Source organism: Eptatretus burgeri, chromosome 7 (assembly GCF_056783735.1).
Source record: "Eptatretus burgeri isolate ZD-2024b chromosome 7, Ebu_testis_v1, whole genome shotgun sequence".
NCBI lineage: Eukaryota > Metazoa > Chordata > Myxini > Myxiniformes > Myxinidae > Eptatretus > Eptatretus burgeri.
The window spans coordinates 56,493,253-56,508,033 of record NC_140967.1 but is presented as its reverse complement, the minus strand read 5'-3'; positions in this window follow the sequence as shown (position 1 = coordinate 56,508,033).

Sequence of the window (14,781 nt, the reverse complement as noted above, 5' to 3'; positions counted from 1 at the left end):
GAACCATCTGGTGGAAAAACTGGATCTTACCGGCACAGACGCCCCCAGTGCAGCTGAATGAAATGCATTCCTGAGACCAAGAAGGAAAGGGCATTTCCATGACGTCATCACAAGTCCTGACCCTTGGCTCAATGTTTGACAAGAGGGTGTGGACCTGCAACACAAAATCGATAGGAATGAATTTATCCATGGCGATGCCAACCCATGGGATTTATATCTGTGCTCTATTCTCTAAAGTCTAAATGTTCAGTGCCAAGCGAGGAATCGGCACATAACATTCTAAAAGTCATTTCTCTGCCTCGGCCAAAGTAAGAACCAAACCGCCGACCTCCCAGACTCAGAGGAGATGCAATCACCACAATGTTACAACGTCTGGTCAAAGAGACTTGCAGTTCGAGCAACATTGGTTCTCTTGGTTAAATATATAATTATTTCAATGCAAGACAAAAAAAAAACAAGTTGAAGGTGATGTGATTTCTTCCAAAAGTACTGTATTCCTCTTCTTTTTTTTGAAATGCAGCAACAACATTTTCAGATTAAATAACACCAGGCACAGGAATTTGACATTTTAAATTTGTCGTTTCAGCCAGTTCATTATTCTGTTCCTTCAACAACAATAAAACGCAAGGGGGTTCAATTGCCAAGAAATCATTCTCAACAAAGAATAGCATGTGTCTGCAGAATTTTTAGGCTGAGACAACATGAGGTTCTATCATTATATGTTAATGGAAATGTTTAGTTCCGTATATGACAGTATTAACATATTGATTCTTCATTTGTCTCAATTGTTTTTAAAAAAAAAAACAAATCAATTCCTAAGAAAATATGTCTTTCCAATATTGACCCCAAAATTCACCTCTGAGCTTTTAGATCTCGTAGAGTGGCTCATCATTTAGCTAATGCACCAGATATAAAACGTGATAAATTTTAGGCACCACATGCTTTATGTGAATGGGGGGGGGGGAGGAGGGGGAGGGGTGGGTTAGGGGAGGGAGGGGCTTTAAAAGTTGCAATAAAGAAAAAAACAGAAGCAAGCAAAGAGGGATGAGAAAGTAAATTGCATAACAGTAAGATAAATAAATGAATAACAAAGAACTGGAAGGACAGTGGAGACAAGTTGATGGAAGTGCGTGTAGAAAGTTTAAAAAGAGTGGAGAAGGGGAGGTAGCAGAGATGCAAAAATTGACCTTTTTGTGTACATTATATCCAGATGCTTCCATAAAGAAAATGATTGAAACTGCACTGTTTCAGAATTGTTTTTACATAATCATGTTGTAATGTATGCCTGGTGTTGGCTTAATAGTGGAGCGGCCAAGAACCAAAAATTTAGCCTGACCCCTCCACACTTTGGAACAAGGCAAATTAGGTATCGTTGGATTCGTTAGGATGTCTACTTTATGAAAAACGATGTTTTACACTCAGATTCTAATTAAAAATCGCCATTTAACCCATTTAACCCATTTAATGCATAAAAAATTGAGAATTTTGAAATATCTTAAAAATTGTTATTTTGGCACTTACAAAGATTGAAAACTTGGTAGCATCCCATTAATTCCTTTCTGCCAAGTACACTCTCACAATATTTGGGGTTGAAACCCACTTTAATGGGGTTTTGGACCCCCAAATACCCTAAAATTAGGGGTTTTACCCATTTTTTTCCCCCATTTTTGAGTCCAAAGATTTGATGCAGTACCCCTCCCCCACATTAGAACAAAACAAATCTAGTCTCATTTGATTTGTATGGATGTCAACTCTATGAATATTGATGTTTGATTTGCATATTTTAATGCTAACATGGTTAATTAACCCCGTTTGCAAAAAATAAAAATCCATAATTTTTGGATTTCTCCTTAATTTCTCATTGTAACTGCACACTGTAGCTTAGACTCGTACTTTATCTTCAGTTATACAAAGAAACCCTTGTGCAAAACGTTACATTCATTGTTACTTTATCACTTTCTAATTGTGTATGTGTATGTGTGTGTGTGACCTCAAACTTTTTCCTTGCCGGTTCATGAAAGTATGGAACCACCAGAAGAACCCCCTCAGAAGAGGAGAAGAACGAGTCTTTCCGAATGCTGCGTATTTTGTGAGACTTCATTATCCAAAATCCAAGCTGATAACCCAGTTGTCCAGAATCCTACAATCGAAGGATTGAAATCCATTCTGAAAGTTGCCGAACTTCGTAAAGATGGTGTCTATGATCGGCTGTTTCCAGTGAAAAACGACATCCTAAAAGGAGATACTGTTATCAAATTCCACCAAAAGTGCAGAGCAAATTATACGAACAAGAGGAATATCCAGATAGCCGAAAGAAACACTGGTACATGTGCTGACGGTGTAACTGACGATGGCGCAACAGGTAGTGGGCCTACGGTTGGACTGTCTCGTCTCCGGCGATAAGACACGTCGCAATTTGACATTCGATCAGGCTGTTTCATATGTGGGAAATCACATAGCCGGAAGGAGAAACTGTCGAACATCTCAACTGGGACGGGGGCAACCACATGGCAAAGAGTGCTTGATGCAGCCATCCAGAGAAACGACGATGAGATTCAAATGAGAATGCTGTCAAACACTGGCTTGTTTGCAATGGATGCAAAATATCATCGCTCTTGCTATTCGCATTACATCTCGCTTAACAATATGAAAGCTGCTAGTGCTCGGGCTAAGGTTGATAAATCTGACAATGCGTGTGCCTTCAAAAGTTTGTGTAAGGAGATTGAAGAGACTGTCCTGTCCAAAACCATCTCTATCACAACCGTGTCTCTCCTGAATGAACGATTGGTCGCTGTATCAGCGGAGGTCAACTCTAAAACCAACGAGTCTTGTACTACATGGAGATTGAAGGAGAAATTACAGAAGCATTTCGGAGACAGGATTTCATTCATCGTCCAGCCTGGGAAGTCTGATCTTGTATGCTCAGGGGATATCACAGTTGCCGAGGCCTTGAAACACATTGTGAGGCTACAACTGCATGTAAATGAAATTGGTGAATGTGAACTCGAATCCTCTGATGACGTCAATTCAGAAGAGGACACTGTTGTCTTGCATAAGGCAGCTGGTATCATCAGGAAATGTATCGGTGACATTACATTTCAATCTGATCGTTATGATTCTCGTGGGAATATGGAGACAAAAAAGTGCAAGGACTTTGTTCTGAATCGTTTGTATGATTTCATTGCATTGTGTACTTCAAAGAAAGACTTTGACAGCGCTACAAGCTATGAATCTGAGAATGATATGGGAAACATTGAAATGAGAGTTCTTGCAATATGTCACAACATGATTTCTCTAGTTTGTAAAATCCATACCTCAATGACATTTGGTTTAGGTGTCAAGCTGCACCACGACCATGGTAGTCGAGAACTGATACATGACCTGTCCTCTCTTGGACACAGCATACCTTATGATGAAGTGCGTAGATTCCTCACTGCCATTGCTTTGGAGCAGCTGTCAACCAAATCTGACGTTCATATACCACGTGACATTTCTGTCTATGATCCTAAGAATGTTATTAAGACCACTGTTGATGCCGCAATTGACAATTTCGATCAAAATGAACAGACAATAGATGGAAAGAACACTACACATTTAATGGCTGTGGTGTTGTATCAAAGGTCCCCTCGGCCAGAAGAAACACCTTGCATTCCAAGATCAAACCTAAAAACCCGAGATGCACTGAGCTGTGATGGGGATGAAATCAAACGCTACAACAAACCCCATACTAAACCAGAACCATGCGTGAAATGAGAAGTCAAAGAACTGGATTAGTCTGCTCGTGATGTGGTACGAAAAGACTTGATTTGGGAAATGGCCCGTGCAAGTGCCCCTCAAACCTCACATGTTCCGGCTTGGAGTGGATTCAATTCTCTAGTTCGCGAGAAAGAAATTCCACTGACTCGAATATGGTATCTCCCATTCATTAATGCGCCACCCTCTTACTTCTCTACGATCTACACGACCTTGCTGAAATTGGTTGAAATTGCAACTGCATTGGGACAAGAACATGTTCTGGTCACTGCTGACGTGGCAACATATAGCAAGGCTGAACAGATTCTCTGGACTGAGCCAGATCCCTTGGCTGGTTGAGTGACGATGAAGCTTGGTGGGATGCATCTCACTATGGCTTTCATAGCTAGTAGAGGGAAGCTGTTTAGTGATGGTGGTCTCCACAACATGCTGACAGCACCTGAAGTGTATGCTGATGCGTCCGTGAGTTTGATGTTGCAAGGGAAGCAGTATGCCAGAGGTCTAAGAGGAATCCGACTGGTACACGAAGCACTGTTTCACTTGTTTCTATCAGCTGCCGAAACCTTTGCAATGAAAAACAAGTTGCCCTGGTTGGATGATGAGACCACACACTTCATTGCAGATCTAGAGAATACCTTCGAAATGCAATCCCCGGAAGCCTGCACTGCTGTGTGTCAGGAGATTGAAATGCGCTTGTCATCCTCTCTTCTCAGTACAATGAAGAAGTTCAAAGACACAGGAAGAGAACAATCAGCAACATTCCGTTACTGGATTAGCTTTCTGGATGCTGGTGACACGCTCTTGAAGTTACTTTGGGCAGACCGTGAGGCCGATTTTGAAATGCACCTTACCGCCGTCCTTGAAGTCATACCTTACTTCTTCCTGGCAGGCCGCATCAACTATGCACGATACACCCCAGTCGATGTTGCGGAAATGTGTCACTTGGAGGTGTCAGCTCCACGAATGTTTCAGCACATGTCGGAAGGTGGTTTCGTTGTGAAACGCTCAGAAAGGACTTTCAACTGCGTTCCTACGGATCAGGCTCTCGAACAGAGTATGAATCGCGAGGCTAAAAGCCAACGTGGTGTCATCGGTTACACACTGAGGGAAGGAGCCTTAGTTCGCTGGCTGCTGACCCGCCACATAACCGGGGAATACGCAGAACGATTCAAAGAAATGTGTACACCTGCCAAGTCCAAGAATACACATGAAGAACTTGGACGTGCTCGAGTGACCAAGGACCAGAATGATGTTAAAGTCATCAAGGAATACATCAAGGAACAATGCCAAGATCCATTTGACCTGGAAAGTGTGGCAACCTCCCTAGTTAATATAACTAGTGGTCAGGTGGCATCAGAAGAAGTCGAAGAGTCGATGAATGGAGTGCCACAAAAGGTTCGGGAAATGTTCAATCAGTTCACGAAAGAAAGGCTTGGGGACGAAAAGAAGAGGAATTTCTGGGATCCAATCCCCAAGACAGTAGTCAAAACGTTTTCTGCTATGAGAAAGTGTCTTTGCAATGATAAGGATAGGAAGATAATGATCGATACGGAGGTACTCTTCAGAAGACTGCTTGCAGTGTCAAAGAACCGTGACATGGATATGCGCAAGGTTCTCTCCTACGAACTGGCAGCTGTTCCGCCTTCAATGTTCCACGACGATGGTTCGATGAGGAAAACCAACAAAGCAGATCTTGCTAAAAAGCTGGAAGCAAATACGGATGAAATTATTGTCCTTCCTAGTCAGAATTCCCCAACGTCATCGCAGTCTGCTGCATACCTCATTGATGGCATGGCAATGTGTCAGGCCCTGAACGAGAATCATTTCAAGACTTTCAATATTCTTGGAAAGGTGGTTCTGAACCGAACTGTGCATCTTCTGAAGAACAGTGACATGGATCCTTCCATTGACGTTGTGACGTTGGTCTTTGACCGGTATGACAGAGAACATTCAATTAAGTCGACTGAACGACACAGACGAGGAATAATGGATTCCGGATTCAAATACCAGATACAAAGGAACAGGGACGTCCCTAACTACAGGAACTTCCTCAAAACCAGTACCAACAAGGCTAGTCTCGCTTCATTCATCTGTCAGTACATCTGCGACAATGGACAAGATCTCCTGCCTGCAGATAAATCGGTAGTACTGGCAGGTGGATTTGAAGATGGAGAAGTGGTCATAGTTCTGAATGAAGTGGGTGTGTCCTGTCTTGAGGGGTTGTACAGCACACAAGAGGAGGCAGACACTCGTCTGGTATTGTATGCAATCATGTTATCGAGAGACCATCCAAGGATAATCATTCGGTGTGACGACACGGATGTCCTGGTCTTGTTGGTGTATTACTGGAGCAGGGGAGCACTGTCCGATGAAGTATATATACATGCTGGGCACTCAGGGAAATTCGTATCAAAGGAACGATTCATACCTGTTCACCATATCAGTACCAAACTCGGCAAAGCAGCATGCAAGTCCTTACCAGCCGTGCATGGTCTGTCAGGATGTGACACGACAAGTGCTCTATACAGACTTGGAAAGCGAACGGCATATTCAGCTCTCACCAAAAATTCAGATGCCTTACAGGGCCTGGAAGCATTCCAGGATGTGCCTACTTTCCTAGATACCGCAAGGCGATTTGTCCTTCTCATGCACGGTAAAAAAACTAAAACTCTCAGTTCACTGAATGAGCTTCGTTTCGTACTCGCCACCACCGCTGATAAGCCCGCATCAATACTGCCACCAACAGATGATGCCTTCGAACAACATGTATTACGGGCCCAGTACCAAGTAGCAGTGTGGTGTCAGAGTCACGTCGCAAAACCTGAGAACATGAACCCAGTTGGCCATGGTTGGCATGTGAATGCAAAGGATGAACTGCGTCCAACAATGTACCAGAATCAATCGGCACCAGCAGAGGTTAGAGACCGAACTCATTTGTACTGCACTGACAAAGGTTGTCGTGGACAGAAATGCCAGTGTGTCATTGCTGGACTTGAGTGCATTGACATTTGTTCCTGTGGTGGAGAATGTGAGAATCTGCCGGAGATAAGTGAGGTGGCAAATGGAGATGAAGTCGGAGATGATACGGACATGATGGTGTAAATAGTGTGTTAAAACTTCCCAATTGTGGGATATTTTGGGGCCTGCTGAAGTGGGTTAACCCCTAATTCATTAACCACAAATATTGTGAGAGTGTACTTGGCAGTAAGGAATTAATGTGATGTTACCAAGTTTTCAATCTTTGTAAGTGTCAAAATAACAATTATTAAGATATTCCATAATGCTCAATTTTTTTATGCGTTTTATGCGTTTTATGGGTTAAATGGGTTAAATGGCCATGTTTTAATTAGAATCTGACTGTAAAACATCGTTTTTCATAAAGTAGACATCCTAATGAATCCAACGATACCTAATTTGCCTTGTTCTAAAGTGTGGAGGGGTAACTCCTTAAATAAGGCCCTTTTTTGGTCGCGACCGCTCCACTATAATGCTTAGGGTGGCGGTCTTGGGATCCTAGGGTCCTGGATTCAAATCCTGCTTGGCAGTTGAATTAATACCAGGTGGGGTTGACTCAGCTTGTCATCCTTCTGAGGTTGGAAAATGAGCACCAGCTTGCTGAGATGGTTGAGCCATTTGAGTATCCTGTATCCTGTGTCCGAATGATGAGCCATTCAGGATTGTACCCAATAACCTAGAAGACTGCTTTGGCAGCACTGATGCTCTGTACAGAGTATGATCCTGATAGATGGACGGTGTAATTTAATTTATACATCATGTCATGTGACGTGAACAGCCTTTATGTAAACAATGGAACCACAGCTGCAGGTGACATGGAGACCAAGCAAAGTGAAGATTCCTTTACAGAAAATCAAGTTATTGACTTCTACTCAAAGCTAAAGGTTGATGACTTCATCCAGTCTGAGCGGTGTCCCATTCACTGTTAATGCTAGGTTCCCACTATCACGATGCGCGGCACGATTGAAATTGTGGTCTTAGTCGTGGACTAATCGTGGTGATCCTATCAGATCTTATCAGATCTTGAGGTCAGTCGTGGCAATCATGTTAATCGTAGAAAATTTTTGAACGGTTCAAAATTTTTCTACGATCAATTGTCAATCGGGATCATCGTATCAGATCGTATTGCATCGTAACAAAGCGTGACAGATCGCATCTCATCGTGATTCCTAATCGTGGTGATCAGGATCGATATTAGACAAGACAAACACCACGCTCTGTGAGACGATGATTTCAATGTGCCACGCATCGTGATAGTGGGAACAGCTTTCAGAGAAATTCCATGATCAGCTACGAATGGCAAATCGTGGTGTTCGTAACGGATCGCACGACAGTGGGAACCTAGCATAAGCTTGAGTGTGGGTGAATACAGTCACAAGTTCAACACGTTAAAAAGACATAAAATGTCATAGCCCTTGTTGTTTTAATAATTATACTGATTGGAGTTAAAAGGCTAGCCCATATTTATGTACAACTAAAATGGCTGCCAGTCTACCAGGTGGCCATCTTTGACCAGATCGCAAAATAAAGTGAGGTGCACGTGTACGTCATTATGTACTGTGCTTGTGCCAAGTTTGAACAAAATCAGATAATGCATGTCTTGAGAAATGTTGGGGACACATTTAAGGAACAAAATGGCCACCGGTCGGCCATCTTGGGTCCGATCTCAAAAAAAAATGACATGCTTATGTAAGCCATCATTCTTTATCTGTTTCCCAAGTTTCAACAACATCGGTAAATGCATGTCCAATAAATGGTTGAAGACGTATTCAACATGAGGTTTTTTTCAACTAAAATGGCCACTAATCGGCCATATTGGATATGATCTCGAAAAAAAAATGTTGGCACATATGTAAGCCATCATTCAATATCTGTGTGCCAAGTTTGAAGAAGATCGGTGAATGCATGTCTGAGAAATGGTTGAGGGCGTGTTTGAACTGGGTTTTTTTAACTAACTAAAATGGCCGCCAGTCTTCAGGTCAGCCATCTTTAATCAGATCACAAAATAAAGTGAGGTGCCCGTGTATGCCATAATGTCCTGTGCTTTGCCAAGTTTGAACAAAATTGGACCATACATGTCTGAGAAATGATTGGGGACACATTTAAGTAATAAAATGGTCACTAGTCGGCCATCTTGGAACTGATCTCAAAAACAAATCTGACTTGCATACGTAAGCTGTCATTCTTTATCTGTGTGCCAAGTTTGAACACGATCGGTGAATGCATGTCATAGAAATGGTTGAGGACATGCTCGACATGGGGTTTTTTATTAGAACTAAAATGACTGCTAGTCGGCCATCTTTTCATCGCATCATGAAACAACATGATGTGCAAATGTATACCATGATGTGTTGCCTTTGTTCCAAGTATGAATAAAATTGGCCCATACATGTCCGAGATATCGTTGCGGGGAGACACACACACACACACACACACACACACACACACACACACACACACACACACACGGAAATTGAGACCAAATCCATAATCCCCCGTTTTGGACTAAGTCCAACAGGGGCTAATAAGATGCAAGAAATGGCGTATCCCCAGTGGGCCAATTCGGTGTCGTGTCCACAAAATAATACGATCCACTCGGTGAGTTGGGTGTCATAAATGACCCGTGCTCATGAGAATAAGCTGCTCACAAAAGAGGTTCGATGATAGTGGTCCCATAATTTAAAGGAGCGAAACCTCACTGAAGATAGAGCTGTGACGCAGCACATGGTAAGAATCTGTGGGTGCAGAGAGCAAAGTACTACTGGAAGATAGGGCCGCAAACATGGTTTAACTCCAGTGAACTTTAGTTTAACTCCAGTGAACTTTTGTTTAGAGCCCGATAGTAGTGTGGGACAAAATGATTGGTTAGAAACCAGATTAAAAAAAAAACCCGCCTCCACTACTGCCATTGGTTGGACAAGTAAATGGAACAAAGTTAATGATGTAAAAGTACTCACAAGTTGACACTGGTGAAAATTACCCTCAGCCTCGGAGGATGACGAAATTTAACGGGGATCATGCCCCGTTTTACGTGTTTCCATATTCCGAGCTTGGTTTAAACCTCATCAATTAGAAACATTCGAGGTAAACCATCTTAATCCTCCAGTGAATTCCAAACTGACCCAAACCACACATTACATGGTTTTGTGTGATCTTCTGAGACCTGGTTCCACACATAGGACAACATGAAAACATAATGTCTCTCTCTCTCTCTCTCTCTCTCTCTCTCTCTCTCTCTCTCTCTCTCTCTCTCTCTCTCTCTCTCTCTCTCTTTCTCTCTCTCTCTCTCTCTCTCTCTCTCTCTCTCTCTTTCTCTCTTTCTCTCTTCTCTTTCTCTTTCTCTTTCTCTTTCTCTCTTTCTCTCTTTCTCTCTTTCTCTCTTTCTCTCTTTCTCTCTTTCTCTCTTTCTCTCTTTCTCTCTTTCTCTCTTTCTCTCTTTCTCTCTTTCTCTCTCTTTTTGGAGTGTTGTTACCATGGCAATGCAGCAATGGACAATTTACCATTATCTTCATGCACTTAATACATCTCAAAAAGATTGAAACTTATAATAATTATATGCTTCTCAAGAGGTCAAGACCTTATAAACCAACTACAACTCCACACCACATGGACATAAAAATAAATCTACACAATCATTTTGAGTTTCAATCACCATTATTTTATTTTTCTATGTTTATGTTTGGCCATGAACTTATTGATGAACACTCAAACATCACCATGTGTAACGGCTATTTTGGTTACAATAGCCACTACTTTTCTACGTGTAAGTGATTCCAAAAGTGCCCTGACCTCTCATGTGTTGGATATAGGCAAGCAATACCATGGTCATTGATGACATACCTGTATGCAGAGGCATTGTTATTTCATAGGGCATGCTTCGGCAAAGCCATGCTGTCATAGTTTATATTACACGAGGGTGTGTTGAAAAGTAATGCCTCCTATTCTTTTTCTCCAAAATGATTAAAGATATTCGAGTGAAATGAAGCCAGATACTGACATCAGTCTTTACTCTACCATGGTACACATTTATTTCTCAACACAATCACCACTGAGGTCCACACATTTCTGTCAACGTTCAAGTCGTTTTGTGATTCCGTCACAATAGAACTGTGCATCCTGCTGACTTAACCAACGTTGACAGTGGCTTCGACATTATCGACGGAAGCAAAATGTTCTTCACCAAGGTGTTGCTTAAGTTTAGGAGGAAAGATGAAAAATGTGACGGAGCTGGTGATCCTTTGTGGCGGTACTCCATTGACCACCTCTTACACTTTGGAAGACAATGGTACACCCACCTCTCATATCCAGTCATCTCCAGTCAGTCATTCCAAATGTCATCTCCAGCACTTTAGGCTTCACAACACTGACGGCATGCTGCCCTCTGCCATCTTGACTAACGTAGCACTGAGACCTATCGTGTCAAAATCGTGAAACTTCGCACCCAGTGGCAGGAAGAACCAATGTGTGGACTGCACTTTGTTTCATTCGAATATCTTTTGTCCTGTTTTGGAGAAAAAGAATAGGAGGCATTGCTTTTAAACATGCCCTCATATTATAGTACATGTTATTTCCTAGTGTAAGCTATATGTCAAAGGGTATGGTATCCAGAGTGAGCTATGTCATGTCCAAAATTCCAGCATCTTACAAATGGATTTGTGGATGGCCCTGAACCCAAAATTCCTTCCACTGGAGCATCCACCATCTTTTGATGGTTATTTCTCCAATTACTCTTTACAATTTCCTTCATGTTATCCCAGCACTCCCTGGAGAGGACATTGACACCGTTCAGTCCATTTTCCCACAGCAACGCTGACATGACATCCCGGCGATCTTCACCGGCCATGGGACAGATCAAATCGGATCAGATCCCACCACTCAGCTTCCCACCCGTCCTGCACAGCGTTTAGTGCAAAGCTTTGTTGCAAGAACAATTCCCTTTATTCTTGCTTGTCATTCATTGATCCTTCATAAAATGGTATTCATTGCTTTAACCACGAATGATCGACGGAATGTTTTTCAAACTAGGAATCTCTTTTGGCATTCTTTTAAAGCTTCCTAACTTGGCCCAGGCCGCACAAACAAGTTGCAGTCTTGAATGTACATACATCATTGGCACTGTGAGATATTATTTAACACATGAAACATAGAAGGTGACAGTGGGAATGTACTCCCCTCTTGTGTCTTGGGTATTTCATACCATGGTGACGTACATGACCGTTGAATCATTTTTCATCAAAAATGACCAAACGCTGCTTGGGGGTCAAAAATGACCAAACAGTGGGGCCACTGAGCATAACAATTGTGCATTTTGCAAGGAAAGCACCAAATTTGGCACACTAGTCACCTATCATACAATGAACAGATTTGGATATTGGGCCATCTCAAAATTTTTGATGGCAGTGGAAAATGGCTGCCACAGCCATCAGCGGCTGAATTTGAGATGGCCCAATATCCAAATCTTTTCATAATATGATAAGTGACTAGTGTGCCAAATTTGGTGCTTTCCTCACAAAATGCACAATTGTTATGCTATATTTAGCTAAGTTTCCCCACTAAAACGGTGCTTGGGGATCCACTGTTATGTTACATAAGCAAATGAGTAAAAGTTTTTCAACTCCACGTTAAGTAAATGAACCTCAGCTTTATGACGCATTCTGTTGCCGATAACAACATTTCAGTTGACACATAACATTCCTGAAAAACTTGTCAGTGAAATCGCTTCAAATATTTATTTAAGAACCACGTCAATTTTATATTTACATCTATAACCATCTCTTTTTTTTCTTCTTCTTTTTTTTGTATACATAGTCGAGGCTCGTGGAAGAGCTAGTTTGAGTGCACTGAACGGATCAGGATGCAACAGGACAAAAGGAGCAGCAGAGACTGGGGGTGGGAAACCAACAGCAGAGCCGAAGGCCAAGACAGAGGAACGCAGACAAACAATGTGTGTGGGGAGCAATTTGGGGGGGGGGGCAGGAAAGGATGCATGGGATGAACAAAACTCATGAGGGAAAACTGGAAATTGGGAAGCAATAGAGGGGTTAACGAGGGTAGAAAATATCACAGTGTTTTGGAGTAGGAATGATCTGAGATTGATGGGAACAGCTGTCTTTAAGTCCTGGAGGGAAGAATGAGATTGAAGCAGATGTGGAAGTTGGTTCCACAAGCAGGAAAAGAGGAACAAAGGAGTGGAGGTGAGCAGTGATCCTGGATTTAGGTAGATTCAACAGAAGGGTTGATGGTGGACTGTGTAAGCCCTGCAGAAACCTTAGCGGGAGGGGGATGGGCAAAGCGCAGAAAGAGCAGAGGGTGCAAGTCCAGAAATTAAGGAGGTGGAAGAAGACAGAGACCACTGACCTGTCTGCAATGGTGAAGTGATAGGCTCATAGACCCAGCTTTATCATGGGAGATTCCAATGATCTTGTAGGCCTTGGTTTCCATGGCATCAAGCTGACCAAGATGTGAGGCAGGGGAGCCAGCCCAGAGGGGAGAGCAGCACTCCATAATACTGTGGATGAAGGCCTTGGAGGCAGATAGGAGTTCAGTTGTGCCAAGGAAGAACTTTGTATGATGGAGGATGCCCAGTCGGTGGCTGGCTTTGGAGATCAACTTTGAAACATCATTTGCACAAGAAAGATCATGACTGATAGTGAGGCCCAGGAGTTTGAATGACTGAACTTCCTCAAGAGGATTGTTAAGAAAGTAGATAGGAGGGTTTTCCAGATGGTCCTTTTGGAGAGAGAGTGAGAGTGTGAGATTTGTCAGGATGGAAAGACATATTCCAGGTGTATGACCAGCTTGTGATTTTTTTCAAGGTTTGAAGAGTGGGAAGAGGCTGCAGCCTGCCTGTCTGAAGGATGAGGGATGTCACAGCAGAGGGTGAAGTCATCAACAAATAGATAAATGGGATTTTCCAGAGTCTGAGAGATCAATGATGAAGATCAGTAATAGGACTGGACCCAGAACACTGCCTTGGGGCACTCCAGCCTTGACAGGAAGAGGAGATGAAAGGATTCCGTTGAGTGCCACATGTTGGCTATGAGAGGAAAGAAAGTCAGTAAGCCCTGGCATCGGAGCCATAGGCAGAGAGTTTAATGAGTAAGGCAGAATGCCAGATGTTAAAAGCACGATATATGTCCAGAGAGACGGTCCTGATCTCCTGTCTGACATTGAGGGCCTCCATCCATTGTTGGGTGAGTAGAAACAGCACGTCCAAGGTGGAGTGACCTAATCTGAAACCATATTGTGGATCTGAGATGAGGTTTTGGAGAAAAGTAAAGATTTCATATCAACTGTGATGATGGATTCCATGACCTTGCTGATAATTGGAAGTAAACTGATAGGTCTGCAGTTCAGGGGATCAGTTTTTGCCCATTTTTTATGAACACCACCACCGAGGGTGAAGGAGGTTATGTTTTCACCCCTCTCTGTTTGTTTGTTACAAAATCGAAGATTTTTCAAGTATATTGGTCATTCGATTTCGTTATTCTGTCTGTCTGTCTATTTGTTTGTTTGTTTGCTTGTCTGTCTGTCAATCGCCAACAGGTTAAATTTCAAACCGATGTTCACAAAACTTCACCAGATGGTAGAGTTTATCATAAGGAATAAATCTGTTGTTTTTGAGGTCAAAAGGTCAAAAGGTCAACAACTTAGGTGAGATTTCTAAAATCCTCAATTTATATCCGATTGACTTGAAATTTGAAGAGGATTTGTATTTCAGGTCACTCAGTTCAAAAAGCCAATTGTTTTTGAAATCAACATGGACTAAAAGGTCAACATAGGTCAGCAACTAAGGTGGTATTTCTAAATTACTCAATTTTCATCCGATTGACTTGAAATTTGAAGAGGATTTCTATTTCTGGTCACTGAATTCAACCAGCGAATTATTTTTGAGGTCAACATCGACCAAAAGGTCAACATAGGCCCAAGGTCAACAACTAAGGTGGTGCTTCTAAAATCCTCAATTTTCATCCCATTGACTTGAAATTTGAAGAGAATTTATATTTCCGGTCA